The following is a 15,739-nucleotide window of genomic DNA, read 5'->3' as shown; positions in this document are numbered from 1 at the left end:
CCGGCCCAATTTTTAAGAAACGTACGTTTTGTTGCCGTTCAGGTAAAATTGTCGGAATTTGCTGTATAGCTTGTTACCATTACTGTCGAAACGTAAAGTAACTGGAAGGATTGTCCATTCACGCGTCAATTTCCTATTCTCCTGTTAAAAACTGATTGATTACTTGAAAAGTAACAAGTAACAAACACTAAACCGGATGCCTTCGCCTTATTATTAGTTTTTTTTTACGGAATTAGTTTTTTTACGGAAATGGTTATTTGGCAGGTGAAACTACTATTTTGGGGAGTCTATTCTCTATTTTGTGAGTGAATGTTACAGCTTAACGTCAATTGGTAAATCCTAAGTGTTAATAAAGTAGAGTGTTAGCCTGCGCAAACTCCAATTTAGATGTTTTAATCCGGAGACGTGAAGCTTTTATATTTTTGAGAAAATCGAAAATTTGCATATGTAACTACACATTATTTTGATTAATATAATTTCCCGCGTTCATTTATTTGTGTGAGGGTTTTTCCAAAACTTTCAGGCCAGGAGTCCCTAGCGCAGCGCTAGAGAAATTAGAAGAGTCTATCATTCATCAACATCCTCCATGTGCAGACTATCACTATCCAGAAATCTACGCAAACGTGGTAAATGCTTGGTCAACTTCACTTCATTTCTATATATTCTTTTAAAAATTTTCTGTGAAATAAAAAATCGGTTTACTGTTTATCTGAGTGTAATTATGCGGTGTTTCCAACGATTAATTAATAAAAATTAATTAAAATTAATTAATTAATAAAAAACTTATTGTTTCTTTTTCGCTGGTGTAGATATTTATTCTTGCAAAGACGGATATTTCGGGAACCACTGTGCCTTTATCAGTGCTGTTTCTTTTATACAAATTTATTGCAATCTAAAACTTTGAATGCCATTATCACACTAAAGTGAATAGCCTGACATAATATTATTCGCATACACGTTACGAGCTAGGTGCAAATTGGTCAAATGCCCACTCAAATATTCTTATATAAGAAATACAAAAAACCTTTCGTATCTGAAGCTGTTAGCTTCGGGTTTCCCGATTTAGTTATTTTTCACTGACAATGCCTAGTTAGGTAAGAATGCCACGCTAAACATACTCTCGGATTCGAATTCTCGTTGGGAGCATCCCTAAAGAATAGTATTCAATTGCTGACATCAAGACAACCGATTTCTGATTCTAAACTGATTTTTTCTTTAAGCCGATCTTATTCTTTTTCTTCAGTCTTTATTCCGTTCACAAGCGGGGTCGGCTCATCGTGATCGGTTTCGCCATTTGGTCCTACCAAATGCCTGTTCTTGATGCAATCTCGAGACTTTAAATTCCCATTCGGCGTATCAAGCCACATTTATTTCGGCCACCTGCCGTCGACCTGCCTGTGGTGCTTACGCATTGAAGAAGTAAATAGTGCAATCAGTTGATATAGTGGTGAGCTTCCTTAGCCGATCATCAAATCGTTCGACTTCTTTAATGCATCACGGAAACCCTCTGAGATGGCAGTGCTAACACCGTATGCAGTGTGTAGGCTACCAAAATAGAGCGCGCTCACGTTCAATATTGCAACTTTTGGCATCAGATCATCGGTTTTCTTGCAGAGCGCCTTTTTCGAAGGGCTCTTGCGAGTTCTTCGGTCTTTCCAGTTAGGGTGCCAACATTTAGCGTGCAGACACATATTTGTTTTGTTCGGATTAATTTACTAACGTCCTGACGCCGTCCATGCGTCAAGAACCTTTGCTCATTTCTCGACACGACAGGGGCCCGTCCCGCCGCGTCGACTTAGCTGGGCGCTTTAGCATTTTTCGAGGCTTGTTACCCGATCCGATCATCTTGTTTCTAATGACATTGGATGCCTTTTTTTGGTCGGCCTGTCGCGGGACCTGTCACCAAGAGAGATCAGGTAGGATTCAGAGGAATAACTCGTACTATACTTTATTTATCTATCTCCCTGATCTCAGCACTTTATTTTTATACATTTTTTTTTCGAGAATTGTGGCTCGTGGCTCGTGATGACCTTCGCGGATGGCTTGGATTCGACACTTGTCTAATCCAAACTCCATCCGAATATCACGGCTGAAAATGTCTATTATTCGCAACAGACTTCTAAGATGGTTGTCAGTACCAGCATACAGTTTGATGTCATCTAAGTACATCAAGTGTGTCAGTTCGCACTTAGCACGTAGGCCAAACTTTATTGCCATGCCCTCTAGCATCATTCAGTAGCCTTGAAAGAGGGTTCAGTACCATACAAAACAAAAGGGAACTCAACGAATCCCCCTGGAAGATACCCCTCCGTATATGGATGGGCTCTGAGGTATTAGCATCCTCACCCTCTCTCTAGGTCACCAGTTTCCCCGATGACCTCAAGTCGAACACGTTCGCTGATGATGGGTGGGAATGTGTCGCTGAGAGTTATAAAGCGGTACTGGTCTGTGACTCGCTGCACAGCCACGTGCGCGAATTGCGCAAAACGTTGGATGAATCTCTGGTGCAACAAGGGGCGGTAAGATGTTGTACCCGCCCCCGCCGTTATTTCGTAGTAGGAGCGGATGATGAAGAGATTCATTTCTTCAGTCCATTTCATCCACTTCCTACGCGAACCTGCTGAAGTGGTCGCCACAGATTGTGGCGAAACAGCTGCAGCAGGCGGAGCTGTGCTCCTGGTCGTCGTGGCGCCTAGACTTTGAACTGCCCGATGACTAGCGGTTTCGACGCCGTGCTGTCCATTACGAGAGCCCGACCCAGTCACGAAGTCCGACGAATCTCGCCGGTTATTCGTACCGGACCTCAAATTTCTCCTTCTTCTCATTGAATAGATTTGTATTTTATACCTAACTGCCAGGTGTGGGGATAGCTTCCTCAGTGAGTAATCTGCAAACTGCAAAGTTTCTGCACTTTCCTCACCTACCCCCTGAGACGCTGCGATGGCGTACAGCCGTTCAGACTGAAGCTATCCATCCCTCCTCCATCCCGTGGGGACTTGGCCATAAGCTTGTCACTCGGAAAATCGGGGCTCTGCCGAAGCCCTGCATATTGAGCACCGACCAGATGGACCGCATTGTGCGGGCATTGTTCCCCAGACACCCTGTACGGGTTGATGTAAATAGCGCGGAAAGCATTGTGGATTACCCCTTTTCACAATGGGAGAACTCGAAGAAGCGGTTCTCACTATGAAAAACGGCCAGAATTGCTGCTCGAAGCGTTCAACGCGTGCTTGAAGGAGGGCATTTTTCCTTGTCGATTGTGGGAGTCATCCCCGTTGCCCTCCTTGCCAAGGAGCGCAAAGCTATCTATCGCCGTAAGGGCGAAAACTTAAGAGAAGTGGTTGCCCGTGAAGAGCGTCAACGCACCCTTAGCGAGTGGCAACTTTTTTGCAAAATGAGCCAAAGGGCAAGTGGACTGCGAGGCTCATCGACAAATTAGACCCATGGTTGAACAGAAAGCACGGTGAGATCGATTACTTCCTTACCCAACTTCTAAGTGGGAATGGAGGTTTTCAGTCTTACCTGCATAGGGTTGGGAAAGCGCGATCTCCTGATTGTGTGTTCTGCAATAGAGTGGCGGATGACGCTGAACACACCTTTTTCTCTTGCGAGAGGTGGGACGGCCTCCGCCAGCAGCTTTATGCAGACACAGACACATTGTTGTGTCTGTCCTTTATATTATCCTGCGCCAGACAACATTGTCAGAGAGATGCTGAAGAGCGCTGACAGCTGGAATCGTATTGCGCATTATGTTCGGGCTCTTCTTACTACGAAGAAGATTGAACTCGACCGGCAGAGGGATCGGACGGTAAGGGGTTCCCTGAACTAACTCCCTTCCTCCCCTCCCCTCCCGTTGGTGAAGGAATTCCCTGTCTTGAAGGCTCCCAAAGCCGGGAGAGCGGGAGGGCTAGCCCGAAGTAATGTGTCAAACGGTTTCAGGCTAGTTCTCTGATGACAGGGAGGTGTTTAGTTGGTAGTCTGCCAGCGTGCTGTTGCCGGAGTCCAACACTCTGTGCGTAAATGCATTCACCTACCCTACTCCAAAAAAAAAAATGCCTCCTCCTTTCACAACCGGGCTTGGGATCGGCTTCGGCGGTATATTTATTATTGTAGTGTTATTTATTTACAAATTTTCCTTCGTCTACTTCGTTGGATGTACATATTGATATCTTCTTATGAAAATAATCCAATTCTATGTCGGATGCCGTTCTGATGTATCCCGATTGCCAGATATTGCTTGGGAAAATTGACGGAGGAACTTTTACTGCATTCCATATTGTATTCACATCCACTCTCTCTAACATGTCTCTATTTACGTTCGAGTGTGTCTGCCTATGTTTGCCCATCGACCATGGATTGCCAGTGTACAAAAGGGAGCAGGTCTTCGCTCTGCACTTATTCAGGCTTAGCTTTCGCGTCTAGGACGTGATTCGACTTTTTTATGTTTATACGGACAAAAATGTCTTTTTCTCTATCCTGTATCGAAATTGATGTCACCATTTTAGTTCTGCTCCTGGATTCTTGCCAAATCGCTTTGTCTCAGGTTTTATTTTCCCATACATGAAAAGAGATTCGATTCAAATCCTATCGTTTTTGAAAATGTTACTTCCCGTTCAATTTATTACTTCTGTACCTGATGAATTTAAGAGGAAGTGGTAGAAGCTAACGGAGAACTGAAACCATATAAAGTTTTTACTAGAAAGGCTCTAAGCGGCCAGATTATTAAGCCACTTTGAAATGCAACTTCTGCTCCACGGATTGTTTTTTTTTAAATGCCTCATCATTCTTCTTCAGGATTTCTCATCGAAGCAATCACTGATGAAGGACTGTGGTTTCATGTGGGATTTACATACGAAAGAAGTTGCAATTTCTTTTGTAAGTGAGATTCGCGATGATGGAATTAGTGGTGTAAAACTCATGATTATTTGTAGATTATACTTTCCCGAAATTTAACAAAATCTGAATATTATGGTTGGAGCGTTGTTCAATCAGTTCCACCATATCAGAATAATAATACTAAAGTTAACCCTATAGACTACAGATCATGATCCTTTAAAGTGGTCAAAGAATTCACCTGATGACTGAGCAAATACTACAGGGAGAAAGTGCCATTTAATAAGAAAACAACTCGGAATGCCGCAAACTGAACGCTTCGGGTATAAAGGTTTTGTATTTTTATGCTATGTATGAAACTTTCTTGCACATTTGCCTGTTGGTACGTAGCTAAAAATTCAAAAAATATTTCTTCATATATTTCCATTGCATTTCTTGGCAGTTGTTTATATGCGCGTACTGTGTGATACAATTGTCCTGTTCAGGCGGAAACGTTTGTTTGGTTCAGACACAAGCATAGGTTTCTCCTTTTTACAAACGAAACTTAAACATGAAGCGAGAAATAGAGCAGTATCAACTGCATATTTGCAGACTGCGAGTATATACTGCACATCCTACCAACAAGCACAATTCATTTCTAGGGGATAAGCTCCTCGTCAAGCCACGACGACAGCCAAAATCGATCTCCCGCAGTTGAGTACGGCTGACCTAACTCCCAAATCATCAGCTGATCGCGGTCCCGCTAACTATTTTTTGCTGACCCCGGCCTTGAACTTCAAATTCCAAGTCGACATAGCTATAGCAGAAATTTTTCTTTTTTTCAAACACTAACCATTCCTCTTGCAGAAACAAACGACGGGTTAAGCACGCACCTAATTATATGACCATCCCTTCACAATGTTAGAACATTGCGTTGCGTTCTAATCCGAATCAGCCGGAATAGGCAGCATGGCCAAGCGGGAAGGAAATTGTTATTAGATGCAGATCAATTTTTTAAAATGAAAATGAATTTTCTGGTTTAGGGGAAAGCTACCAATTACTGAGTTTTTTAACAATAAATAAAATTATTATTATTATTTATTATTAAATGATGGATTTATTGGATGCCGAGGTGGGAATTAATAATAATCGTTGGGGCATTGGTTCAGGGCCTTCAAGCGTGTTAGAGCACTTTATTCAAGACCGTAACGGTACACTACAGGACACTGTAGGAGGGAATGTGGTCAGCATTGCGCTCGCCCGGGATTATTACCCTGAGTTGGTAGGTATCAGTGGCCGCTCCGAGGAGCCCAATTAGCGCTTTGGTGCGTCCTTTTGTTGCCACAAACTCCTAAGAGCGTGACTGTTGTTATGGGAGCAGGGAAGCAGAGTCCAGCCGGCTCGGATCTTCAGAGCTAGCCCGTAGCATCCACGAAGGAAGGCAGCTCTCCGACCCTGCAGCTAGAAATCTCTCTGAGGTCCCCAAAGAATGCTTTACCCAGGGTTTCCCTTCCTTCTCTGCAGCTTCGGCAATGCGAGTTGTAGGGTATGCCGTGCCTAGCGGCATGGTCCTCTATGGGCACAGGAGCTCTCGTGATCAGGCTATGTTATAAGCGGGTCAAATTCTCTTTGACTTGGCACAGCTTGTAAGCCTCTGTCATCTCAGGCCCACGGTTGCTAGGTAGTGCGGGTAGACTCCGCCCCCGACAGCGCCAGTGGAACACCGACTGTATTCGCCGAGGGACTGCCAAGGGCAGAGCCTTGCCTGGCCAATCCGTCAGCCCACTCATTCCCCTCTATGTTCCTATGCCCGGGAACCCAGAGGAGAGTGACCTTGAGCGTGCCGCCCAGATGGTTGAGCGCGTCTCTGCACTGCCCCATCAGCCGGGAGTACAAGGCCTTGATGGCCGCTTGGCTGTCGGTCAGAATGGCTATGTTACGCTTGGGGCTCGAATCACGCTCCAGCCATCGACAGACTTCCAATATGGCCAGTATTTCCGCCTGGAATACACTGGCGAAACCTGGGAGGCCATACGACTTGGATACACCGTGTGTATTCGAGAAAACCCCCGCGCCGACTCCATCGGCCATCTTTGATCCGTCCGTAAAAATACCGTGTCTTGCAACACACCGCCGGTCTTCCACTTTGCCCTGGTCGGAAGGTCCACAGCAAAGTTTCTTGTGAAGTGCAGCTTTCGTGTGACATAGTCCGTGGGGGATGCCCTGATTTCTCGAGCTATTTCATCTAGGATGTTGTTGTGGCCGTAGGACTTCGCTGTCCAACACCCGGACTCACGTAGTCTGACGGCACTGCACGCTGCAACATATTTAATGTGGTGGTCTAAGGGGAGGTTATGCAGGAGTACATTGAGAGCATCTGCCGGGCGGGACTGCAGAGCCCCCGTAGCACCTGCACACGCGGTCCTTTGAATCCTGTTAAGCTTCGTTCTATTGTATTTCTTCTTCAAAGCCTGTCACTATTCAATAGAGCCGTACGTCAGGATCGGACGCACTACATCTAGACCAATACAATACACAATACAAATTCCACTGCCAGCAGTGAGATTTGAACCGTAACCTTCCGTGCAATAGCCTTGTACTCTAACGTGAGGAAAGAACGAGTCCTGCATATTATTAAATGCATCATCCTATCAGATTGTAACTCAACAAGGCAAAGGAAACGTTGCATATGTTGCACAGCGGCAGACATTACATAATACGGTGTCGAAGCATATGGCGCGCCCATACCTACAGATCTACATTACCCAGCAGAAAGCACGCGTATAAAGAAGCCCGCAAAACGTTCAACTAGCGGAGCAAGAAGGCCAGGTCAAAGGCGGTTACCTGCCCAGAACTGAGCGATTTAAGTATCTCGGGTCAATGCTATCAGCCCATGGAGAATTGCTCAATGAAATTGCTTCACGCATTAACGCAACCTGAATGAAGCGATATTCCACAACTGGTGTTCTTTGTGATCGACGTATCAGCGAACGTCTCAAATCTAAAATTTACTGCAATGTCGTCCGTCTGCCGCTCTTTATGTTTCTGAGTGTTGGCCGACAATAAAAAATAATAAACGGTGTCTTGTGCTAATGAAGACGAAGATGTTGCATTGGACTAGTGGTGTGACAGGTTTTTATCACATCCGAAATGAGGATATCCGCGCTCGTTATGGGGTTGCATCGATCGTGGAAAAGTTGCGAGAGAGGCGTCTTCGATGGTATGGTATGGCAAACGAGAATTCACTTGTCAAGATTGGTTTGAACATTGAAGTCAATGGTAAACGTCCAAAAGGCAGGCCGAAACAACGGTGGTTTGATACGCTGGATGGGGATTCAAAAGTCTCGAGATTGCATCCAGGTCAGGCATTTGATAGAGCCAAATTGCGAAACTGATCGCGACGAGCCGACTCCGCTTGTGAATGGGACAAAGACTGAAGAAAAAGAAGAAAAACTTTATTTGAGCTAATAAGGGAACAGGATGTATTTTTAGGTCTAGATTTCAAATAAATGCATCACTGTGATAATTTTCAGATTGTTTGTTGTTGAATAGGTTCAGAGAACGAGACCTGTGTTACTTTTTGGGACACCCATTTTAAGTCTTCACTCCCTTTTGTTCCACTCAATATTAGAAATAGGACCGATTTCGAAAAATGCTAATCTAGGCCTTCATTCGACATTCCACATGTATTCGCACCTATGCATTTTCTCTTGAATATTACCAGATATGTAAATGTATTTTTGTGTGTAGTGAGTTGTTATTAATAATAGTTTGTAACCGGTTTAGCAGTGAATTTACGAGATCTTCTGTATTTCTTGAAATAATTTTTCATCCTTCTTGAAGAACAATTCGTCATTTTTGCTTGGAATATATCTGCCCTGGATTTGCTTTTCCAATCTAGAGACTTTGATGGAGTTTCGAACCATTTTGGATGTTGTAGGGTAGTCACAATTTTGTATTTAGTGGTATGTGTTTCGGGCCATTATCTGGACGCTTTTATGAAAATGTGCATTTGGAACCATCAATGAAGACTTTGTGGTCCATATTTCCATTGAAAACGTTTAAGTCACCCACTCCATGAGCACTCACACAACCCCACACCAGGAGTGATCCTACTCCTTATTTTACTGCAGGAATTATATTCTTTTGTCCATTCACAGTTTTGCTACCCCCATATTTTTATTTTACCATCCGATTTAAATATATATATTGAATTTACTTTCATCTGTGAAAACGACTTTTTCCCAAAAATTCAGAGGATGATTGGTGCACATTTTTGGGAAGTGAAGCCCCTTTTTCTTGTTAATTTTGCTGATATATATTCTCCTGCGAGCTGCACGTCTGTGATATCCAGCCTCACCAAGAGCACTCCGTACAGTTTCAAACGATACGATTTTGCCTACCTCTTTCTTCACCAAAGCAACTATTTTCGGCGCACTTTGCCAAGGATATTTTTAAGGTTTCGTGTAAAACAAAACCTTATTAAAATCGTTTCAAAGTCTGTCTGTCTGTCTGTCACACGCATTTTTCTCCAAAACGGCTAAGTCGATCCGAACGAAATTTGGTGAACAGATGGGAGCTATGAAATCCCACGCATACAGCGAGTGGCATAAATTCAGGTGGAGCTCAAAGGGGAGTTCCCCATACATGCAAAGGGGGGATTCAAACATTTTTTTCACCGGATATAGTTGTGTAGGGTATCAAATGAAAGGGCTCGATTTGTACTTTCCGAAACTGACCTAAGTTTCGCCATAAATTGCAAAGTGCGTGAGTAAGAAGTCAAAATGTACGCACTTGAAGTGAGACAGGACTCATTTTCGGAAACTACCCAACCTGAAAATCCGAAAAAAAAATCAGGGTGGTGCGCCTAGATGAAATCTAGGCCTCAAAATATGTCCCATTCAGATATCTGCTCAAATAAACCTACTAATAGTATATTACTACTTTTTAGAAATTTACTTAAAAACCCCCCTTAAATTCATCTGAGGACTTTTGTACCAGCATAGAGGACAATATTTCGTATATACGTGGTAATTTTCGTCGAAATCTGGCAATTAACACCAAAGTTATAGTAGTTCAAGCAGCAGTTCAATTTCGCGCGAATTTACTGGTTCCAAAGCCATGCAAATCAAATGCTGACGTCATAATTACCCGAAATAAGTGACATTCACGTGGAATATTAAAGTGGCATTTATGAAGAATCTATTTATCTGCAGCCCTTTTTAAGGATTTGTGTAAAACACTTCCAACATTCCAGTATCTGATCAAATAAATTTACTAATAGCATATTATCAACTTTTAGAAATTGACTAAAAAACTCCCCTTAAGCTCATCCTAGGTGTACCAAATTTTGCACCGGCATAGAGGACAGTCTCGTGCCTACACATGCCAAGTTCCATGAAAATCTAACTATTAGTGTCAAAGTTATAGAACTTCAAACTTACCAATTTCGTGCGAATTAATAGCATTCTAAGCCATACAGATAAGATGCTGACGTCATAATTAACGAGAATAATTGAAATTCGAGTGAAATATTAAAATTCCATTCAAGAAGAATCTAAATCTCCCTAGCCCTCTTTTATATTTGAAGTTGGTTAAATTCTTGGCATTTGCTAATAATATTACACTCAGAGTGTATGTATGAGGTTGACTATTATCAATACAGAGCTTTCCACCAAATGATTTATTTAAATGGCTTTCTAGAAAATTGAGGCGATGGAATTTTTAACTATGTGACACGGAGCTGTCGTGCACTCGCCGCTCCTCACATCTTTTTCTTTTGGTACACCTAGGATGAACCCAAGGGGAGTTTTTTAGTCAATTTCGAAAAGTTGATAATATACTATTAGTAAATTTATTTGATCAGATACCGAAATGGGACATCTCTCGAAGATTAGATTTCACATAAGTGTTTTTTCTTCATAAATGCGACTTTAATATTTCAGGCGAATGTCAATTATTCCGGGTAATTATGACGTCAGCATCTGATTTGCATGGCTTTGGAAGCGGTAAATTCGCGCGAAATTGCTAAGTTTGAACCGCTATCGGAAAGTACAAATCGAGACCTTTCATTTGATACCCTACACAACTATATCCGGTGAAAAAAATTTTTGAATCCCCCCTTTGGATGTATGGGGAGCCCCCCTTTAAACTCCACCTAAATTTACGCCACTCGCTGTATGCGTGGGATTTCATAGTTCCCATCTGTCCACCAAATTTCGTTCGGATCGGTTTAGCCGTTTTGGAGAAAAGTGCGTGTGACAGACAGACAGACAGACAGACATTGAATCGATTTTAATAAGGTTTTGTTTTACACAAAACCTTAAAAACAACATTTCATATTCTGATTCAAACAAAATGCGTATTCGTACACTGAATTGGATTAAAAAAACGTAACATAATTTTATTTTTAGTAATTTGTTGGGTGTCCTTTCTGTTTTTTTATTGCCTTAAGCCTATTTGGCATAGATTTAACTACTTTTTTTGCTCAATTTGGTGAATTTTTTTCCCATTTAGTACGCAAAGCGATTTTAAGGTCTTTTGTGTTCCTTATGTTATAATATTTTAATTTTTTCTTAAAAATAGACAATACATTTTCTATGGGATTAATGTCGGGACATTGTGGAGGCGCATTCAACCGTTTTAGACAATTATAAAGCAACCAAAGGCGCGTATTAAGTGCAGTATGTTGTGGATCATTATCCTGCTAAAATATATACTTTCTGTGGATGTTCAAATTTCGGGTACTCTCATGCAAATTAGCTTTTAAAATTTGAATGTATTGTTTGGCATCCTTTATAATAATAATAATAATAATGGTTGGCGCTACAATCGAATTGGTTCAGGGCCTTCAAGCGTGTTAGAGCACTTTATTCAAGACCGTAACGGTACACTACAGTACTCTGTAGGAGGCAATGTGGTCAGCATTGCACTCGCCCGAGATTATTACCCTGATTTGACTCAGGTACTCATCCACAGCTGAATCGACTGGTATCCGACGTCAAATCACGATGTAAATCCCACTGCCGCCAGTGAGATTTGAACCGACCTGTCGTACGACTGCCTTGTGCTCTAACCACTTCACTTCATAGTCTGAGTATATGAAGGTTGAGTACATCGTTATACATGATGTTCCACAGTAGTGGGTCCAGTACAGAGCCCAGTGGAACACCCGCGGAGACAACGTACTCTTTGGGTCCATCATCGGTATCATACCAGAGTGTCCGTTCTTTCAAGTAGATATCGATAATAGCGGCGTGGTAGGTGGGAAGACCAATCGTCGGCAGAGGCTTTCGTATAAAGTGAATTGCATTTGCGCCCAAGATAGCAACCATTTTGATTGCATCAATGGTTGATCTGGCTTTACGAAACCCATATTGCCTATCTGAAAGGCCCCCTTGCCTTTCGAGGACTGGAAGTAATCTATTATAAATGACCCGCTCCAACATTTTGCCCATAGTGTCTAGAAGACATATGGGTCTATAGGAGGGCAGTTCCCCTGGAGGTTTGCCAGCTTTAGGCAAAAGCACCAGCTTCTGCCGCTTCCATGGAGCAGGAAAGATACCCTCGGACATGCGCGTTTCGAACAGCTCCGCGAACATATCCAGTCTACATTTGACGGCAAGTTTGAGGGCCTTATTGGGTATGCCGTCAAGACCCCGAACTTTACTGTCGCCTAATCGACTGCAGATCTTCATCAGCTCGTCCCTGGTGACTGGTAGAATCGATGTCACATTCAGGGGACCCTGGAAGGTGTCAGTACTCTCTCTTGCTGGGGAAATAACCCCTGGATTATTTTCAACAAGAGTATAGGGCACGTGATCTGCGGAGACGATCGGCCTCTGAATCGTCCTGTCACGATTTTATAGGCGCTACCCCACGGATTTATGTCCGCTTCCTTACAGAGCTCCTTAAAACATTCCCTCTGACTCCGCTGGATTGCAAGCTTGAAGTTCTTGCGAGCTTCCCTATAGGCATGCTCCTTTTGCCCTTGATCGATTCTATTGCCCTCTGAGTCGTTCGTCTGGCTCTGTGGCAAATCGATCGAAGGCTGTCAAGTTCACTATTCCACCAATAATTGGGTCTTCTAGTGAAGAATGAGCATCTTCTAGGCATCGACGCGTCACATGCTTTAGAGATGCTCTGTGTGACATGGAGAGCTCTATCCGTGGAGGTGCCTGCTTTGCTAGGCAAGTCTAACCACACTTCCCTGAAGGTCTGCTCTTCCATCGCTTTTGCAGACCATCCTGTTGTTCTTCTGGACTTCGGCTTCCTGTGAGGAGTGGCCAGATCTCCCATCAGGCGCAATCCCAGCTGCCGGATTGGGGCATACCTATTGATGTGTAAATATGTGTTCATATACTTTTCTTTTCGGACTGTGGCTATGGGAAGGACCCACTGCACGCGTTTTAGATTTGGAGAAGGAGGTGTTCAAACGAAGCACAATTCTGCCCAGAACACCAATTGCATAGGCAAAGAATGATGGAGATAGCTTGTCATAAAAGACGATTTCGATACCCATCGGATTTGATCAAGAGTACTCCAGTAGCAGTAATTGATCCATTCAGGAGAAACTCATCAATTTTATGATCTCAAAGCCGCCAAAAGAGAAAGCTCGTGGGAGCTCAGCAACTGAAAAAAGTGAAGGAGCCAGTAAAATCTGGCCAGGACTGACCGAGAACAGGGCCTTGACCCAGAAGAACTACCTGTTATGCAGCTTGGGACTAAAATAGTTGAGCTGTCCGAATTCATCGAGGACAAGCACAACGTGCACCAAGCCATTAACAACATGAGAGCCATCAGGGTGCTTTTCAATAGGTCACAGGAAGAAATAAGGAAGCCTAAGGAAAAAGCCGGACATCTTTCCCTCAACAGTGCCACAGGCGACCCGAGTGACACCCAAGCACAAAGTCATCGACCTTCGTTCAAGTAAAAGAGTGCGAGACAAAGAGGGGAAAGTTTTGGAGAATCAACAGGCCTCAAATAGGAAACAAGTCGGAATACCGGAAGCTCGCGCTTCGGGTATAAAGGTTTTGTGTTCATCTTATGCAAGAAATTTCAACGCACATTTTTCTATCCTATTATACTATACTATACTATTATTAACGTTATAGGTGTATAGGTTCTGAGAACGAGACCTGTTACACTTTTGGGGGTCATATTTTGAGCCCTCACTCCCCTATGTTTCACCCAATATCAAATATTGAACCAGTTTCGAAAAGTACTAATTAAGGCCTTTAATTTGATATCCCACACGGCTACATTCTATGAAAAAAACTTGCACCCTCCATTCGCATGTATGGGGAGCCCCCTTAAACTTAACACAAGATGGTGCCACTTACTGCATGTAAAGGGAACACCAAATTACATACTCTCACCAATTTTCATGATAACAGGTCTAGCAGTTTCCGAATAAATCGGGTGTGACAGACAGACAGACAGACAGACAGATAGACAGACAGAGCCTGCGATCAAATACTTGGGAGTGATGATATGTGGCAAGCTTAGCTATAAGGCACACGTGCAGTATGTCTATGACAAAGCATCCACTACGAGTGTGGCCCTGGCAGGGATGACGCCGAACGTGGGAGGGCCACGGCATGCTTATAGCTAGGGTAGTGAGTTCGATTCTGCTCTATGCAGCTCCAGTTTGGGGAAAGGCATTGCATGTTACATTTAACGGTAACAAACTGAGTTCAGTCTACAGAAGAACAGCCTTAAGAGTGAACTAGAGGAAACTCTAGGAGAGGTGCTTGTACCAGAGATTCTGGTGCGAAGAATGCTAACTTGTCAGGAAGACTGGGATGCGATCAACTCCATGGTCGTATCTATCCAGAGCAAACTGCGAAAGGCAGAGGAGATCAGAACAGCGAGGTTACGTACGCCGCGTAGAGATGAAAGGGGACCAAGCTAGAATGAGTTGACTCCGCCCCGTGATGTAATACCGTACGGTGATTCCACGGGGCTTGGAGGGAGTCGGGGGTGGTTTAGGGTGGGTAAGAATCCCACACGCTGGCGTGTCCAGGCCAGTGTCTTTTGAAGATTTCCACCTCCTCAAAAAAAAAAAAGATAGACAGCCAGACCGACAGACAGACACCGTCTCGATTCTAATAAGGTTTTGTTTCACACAAATCCTTAAAAAGGAGTGTTGACGAGTCCAACAAATGGAACTAAAAGTTCAGAAGGGCCCAAAGTACCAAAAGTAGGTAAGTCGGCTAGCGAACCTGAAAGAAAATAAGAACGATGGTTGGGCTAAGGTCGTGAATAAAAAAAGAAATAAGAAACCAAAGGTGCGAATTCGCCCGGAGGCAATTGTAATCTCCAGCAGAGGACATCTAACGTATGCGGAGATACTCAAGAAGGTGGAATCTGACCTCGACCTAAAAGACCTAGGCGGAAATGACAGTAAAATCTGGAGGATCCAGAAAGGGGATCTCATGTTTCAGCTGAGAAAATCCAGCATGGGAAAAAATAACGGCTTTCGTAACCAAGTTATAAACTCACCTGGGGAGAATGTTGCGATTCGTTCCCAAAAACATGAGGTCTATATACAGTGCAAAGATCTCGACGAGGTAACATCCAGGGACGAGATCTGCACTGCCTTGAAGGAACAAGTCAAGTTGAAGGAATTCAGGGAAGAATCTATCGTGACCCTAAGAAAAGCTTATGGAGGTACTCAAACGGCCACAATGCGACTGCCAGTGGAGTCAGCGCAGAAGCCTTTTGGCCGTGGGGAAGGTTCGGATTGGATGGGTTGTTTGCCAACTAAGGGAACAGATCTCTTTAAAAAGGTGCTTCAAATGCCTAATGTTTGGACACTTCGCGAAGGCATGCACTAGTGGCATCGATCGGTCCGATCGATGTCGAAGGTGTGGGGAAAAAGGGCATATTGCCAAGGAGTGCAATAGGGACCCCAAATGCATTTTGT

The sequence above is a fragment of the Hermetia illucens genome, chromosome 1, assembly GCF_905115235.1.
Source record: "Hermetia illucens chromosome 1, iHerIll2.2.curated.20191125, whole genome shotgun sequence".
Lineage (NCBI taxonomy): Eukaryota > Metazoa > Arthropoda > Insecta > Diptera > Stratiomyidae > Hermetia > Hermetia illucens.
The sequence above is the reverse complement of the archived record's forward strand: the minus strand, read 5'-3'. Positions refer to the sequence as shown.